We start from the raw sequence: 4,421 nt of genomic DNA, 5'->3' as shown, positions 1-4,421 counted from the left end.
AAATTAATTCAGAAAGTATCTACCAGTATTACTTTTTTAAAATGAAAAGAATAGGGCTAAGTGTGATGCCTCATGCCTGTAATCCATGATGGCCCCACTGCAGAGATCCTATCTCTAAAATAAAGTAAATAAAACAAAACAAACAAAAATTTTTAAATATCAAAACACATAAGTAGTTTAGCCATTCATACCATCATGAATAGGTAGTGTTTTCTGACACTTTGAATGTTTGCATATTCAGTTGTTGTAATATAAAATGTACTTGTTAGGGCCATGTGTGACAGCTCCTCAATGCTTTTGGAGCCCAACGTGGGAGGATCTCTTGAGCCCAGGAGTTTGAGACCAGCCTGGGCAACATAGTTAGACCCCAACTCTGCAATAACAACAACAAAAAACCAAATTAGCCAGACTGGTGATGTGCACCTGTAGTCCTACCTACTCAGAAGGCTGAGGCAGTAAGATCACTTGAGCCCAGGAATTTAAGGCTGCAGTGAGCTATGATATGATCACAACACTGCACTCCAGCCTGGGTAACAGTCTCAAAAAAAAAAAAAAAACCCACATTATATACGTATGTATGTGTGTGTGTGTGTGTGTATATATTTATTTATTCCCCCCCCCCCCCACACACACACACACACTTCCTCAGTAAAACTTTCTTGACCAGGGACCAGCTGAAATCTCCTGGAATACTTTCAGGGTGCCTTGGAGGTTTCCATTTAAATTATCAGGCTGCAATTTTGCATTGTCTGATTGAGGGCCATCACCTCCATGAGATTCGAGTCCTTTTGTAGTCGTAGTACATACCAGACGCTTAAAATAACATTTATTTAATAAAAATGTATTCATTTTGTAGATGAGAAACAAAGGAGGAAGACCTTACTGGAAGTTAAGCAGAGAACAGAGTAGAAATAGGTCGAGTGCAGCCAAGGTTTCCAGCTCTAAAGTTAAGAAAAAAGTGAAGTTACTCCGTGTGTCCCAGGAAGCCCCGGTGACCGTGTCTCAGCGAGAAAGGCCCCGGAGATGCCAGCGTCCCTTCCCGGCCCACAGACCGAGAAACGCGCCGGTGAGGTAGGCCTAGTTTAAGGCACTCCGAGATTCCAAGCCCAAAGGGGAATGCGTTGGCCACAAAAACGAAATCTGAGGAAGAAAAAGAAGCCCACAGGCCGTACTCACCGTCTCGCCCTACGTTCCGATCCCGCGGCAACACACCGGAAGCTCTTCCGTTTGGGCGCCCGACAGGAGCAACGAAGAAAGCAGCCCGGGGGGAAGCCTCGGTCCCGGGAAAAATGGCCCGTGCCTGCAGGTTCCGCCCGATCAAATGTTTGCGTTTTGCTATTAGTTTCTTGGCTTTAGTTCCTGAATTGTGAATAACAACTTTCATCAAGCCGTGCATTTTATATGTCCGTCCAGAAACACATCCACCAGCCATAGTCCTTTGGTCTCAGTCATGAAGTCAGGTGCTCAATCGTGGTTCCAGTCAGCCAATCTCTACCTGTTCACAAGTTCCAGCTTCCAGTCACACTTATCCCTAGGGAACAGCCTCAGAAACCCTGCCACCAGCCCAGGATCAGTCCGAGCAGCAGCAGAGTCCCTCCGGCTTAATCATCCATTATCCTGCAGGCCTAGTCTGACATCTCGATCAGACTACAAACACACACCTCTTTCCCTGGACCCTAGCACAAAGCCAGGCACAAAGGCTCAGCTCAGTACTTATACATTTAATTAATGGTGACATTCATGTGGTATTAATAACTGGTTTCTATTTGTGGGCCTGTCCCTGTGCTAGATGGTTCTTTTTTTTTTTTTTTCTTTTTTGCAGTTTTTGGCCAGGGCTGGGTTTGAACCCTCCACCTCTGGCATATGAGGCCAGCGCTGCCCTGCTAGATGGTTCTTGAAGGGGATTGGGGTCACCAGATGAGGGGGTTTTGACACAAGAAATGAAGAGACTTGACACAAAATCAGGGTCAGGGGACTGAGGAACTTAGGGAGGCGCCCTCATGAGCTAACCTCTCTGGTCCTGGTCCATATTTATCATCATGAAGCAAGAAAAAGTATTTAAAAGTTACTTATCAGACATCATCACTAAAAAGGGGGAACATGGAAAGTGTCAGACTGAATGTCTTCAACTTGTTTTTGCAAAATCCCAAAACTTGGCTCGGTGCCTGTGGCTCAATCGGCTTAGGCGCCAGCCACATACACCTAAGGTGGCGGGTTCGAATCCCCAGCCCGAGCCAGCCAAACAACAATGATAGCTGCAACCAAAAAAATGGCTGGCACTGTGGCAGGCGCCTATAGTCCCAGCTACTTGGGAGGCTGAGGCAGGAGACTCGCTTGAGCCCAGGAGTTCTAGGTTGCTGTGAGCTGTGATGCCATGGCACTCTATCCAGGGGGATAGCTTGAGTCTCTGTCTCAAAAAAAAAAAAAATCCCAAAACTTAAGCAAGACCTCTGCCTCTAGTTTGAAGAGAACTTTGGAATCTAGAGAATCTTTATCATAACCATTAGGTTTGGTATTGCCACACCTCACCTATACATTCTCTCTTAGAGGCTGTTTTTTTTGATCTCTTGCACACACACAACTCACACGCTGTTCTCGTGATTCTCTGGGTCTCTCAAGCAGGAAGTGAGTTTTATGCTAAAGATCAGGACTCAATTTTTGCCTACAGTTTTATTAATCAGGGTTCTACCAAAGAAGCTGAGCCATATATATATATTGATTACTGCAAGGAATTGGATTATGGGATTGTGTGGGCTGCCTAGGCAAGGACAAAATCCACAGGGCAGGCCACTTAGATATTATTTTTAATTTTTACACTAACCCTAGTAAGTAGATATTAGTAATCCAAATTTTCAGAAGAGAAAACCGAAATTCAAAGAGGTGTTTCACAGCCAGGAAGTGGCAAAGCTAGAATGCAAACCAAGGTCTGACTGGCTGTTCTTGTCTCTGTGCTGCTGCTCTTTAGCTTATCTGTCACAGTTCTGTAGTGACAGCTGGACCTGCCAATCTGTCTCAGTCAAAATTCATCTCTTAGAAGTGGGTTGCAGACTAGACTGGGCCCTGTAGTCATGGTTAATCATAGTGAGCTGCTGCAGGATTAAGTAGAGAGGGCCTCCATCAGTCACAGTCATGCTTATCAATCAGCCCGTCCTGTCAGTTTCATTTCCTGCATGAAGAAGCTCAGCTGCCTCCTCATCCCTCCCCACTCCTAGTCTTAGATGCTAAGCTCTGTGATCTGGTCTCAGAGTTCCCTATTCCATCTTCTCAGAGACACCAGGGCACTGAACACTGGGCATGGAAGCTGTGGATGGTGGCCTGGGAATCACACCTTGTGGGTTGCATGTGCATCTAGATCAGAATTCTTCTATTGATATTTGGGGCCAGATAATTCTTTGTTGTAGGAGGCTGTCCTGTACACTGTAGGATGAAGAGCAGCATCCTTGGCCTCTACCCACTAGATGCCAGTAGCATCCCCTCACTGTGACAACCAAAAATGTCTTTGGACATTGCTAAATGTTCTCAGGGGAAAGAGGGAGCAAAATCATCTCCTCATCTCCTACCCTCACTCCAGTTGAGAAACACTGATCTAGACAAACCTAACCATGTTACTCCTAAGAAGTAGAGAGGCTGGGCGGTGCCTGTGGCTCAGTGAGTAGGGCGCCGGTCCCATATACGGAGGGTGGTGGGTTCAAACACGGCCCTGGACAAAATGCAACAATAACAACAACAAAAAAACCTCAAAAGAAGAAGTCGAGAGGCTGATCTTGTATCTGTGGGAGACAGAAATCAGATCTGGGTGTATGGGGTCCTTAGGAATTGTATAGGGACCCAATGTTTGTCAATTAAGTCCTATTGCAGAACACCAGGGGTGACAGATTGCTAAAGGAAATCTAACGGGAAAATTCAGGGATGGAATCACAATGTTCTTTGCAGCAGTTGCCTTTGACAATGGACAGGAATTTGGAAAAGGCTTAAGAACTACTATTCACTGCATAGTCTTGTATCATTTACTGATTAAAAATAGTATTTAGTATTTGAAAGTACAGGTATACAGAAATTTTTGGTATATGTTTTAAAAAGTACTGTATTCAGAATGGTATGTACTTCAACTCTGAAAAAAAAATATATATATATACACACACATACATGGAAAAAAGACCTGTTAGTGTGTGATTTGGGGCAATAAAGAAAGGTGGCCTGAGGTGAGTCACTTGGTAGAATAAAAAGAAAAGTGTGGCATGTGCACCTCAGATGGTCCAAGGGATAAATTTAATTTTACATGATTTTCGTATTTAATTTTAATATTTTTGCATTCATTTTTATGAAGACCTCCTTTCTTTGGCAAGTGATGCTCATTTTCCATTTGTGGAAGTAATTTTTCTCTTTAAATAAATTTCTTTAAAGTGAGTCAATTTAACAAA

General features: G+C 44.0%; 1 protein-coding gene across 1 annotated transcript in view; it reads right to left on the bottom strand.

The window, feature by feature from the left end:
* AAR2 (AAR2 splicing factor homolog) overlaps positions 1-1,222 on the bottom strand; it is a 19,848-nt gene extending 18,626 nt beyond the window's left edge. The window contains exon 1 of the mRNA XM_012804187.2: positions 1,177-1,222. The gene's annotated coding sequence lies outside the window, so the exon portion shown is untranslated. The remainder of the gene's footprint in view (positions 1-1,176) is intronic.
* Positions 1,223-4,421: the final 3,199 nt, after the last annotated feature.

Source organism: Otolemur garnettii, unplaced genomic scaffold, assembly GCF_000181295.1.
Source record: "Otolemur garnettii isolate 467f Iridium unplaced genomic scaffold, OtoGar3 scaffold00025, whole genome shotgun sequence".
Classification (NCBI taxonomy): Eukaryota; Metazoa; Chordata; class Mammalia; order Primates; family Galagidae; genus Otolemur; species Otolemur garnettii.
Note: the sequence above shows the minus strand (reverse complement) of the source record. Positions and strands in the feature narration are given on the sequence as shown.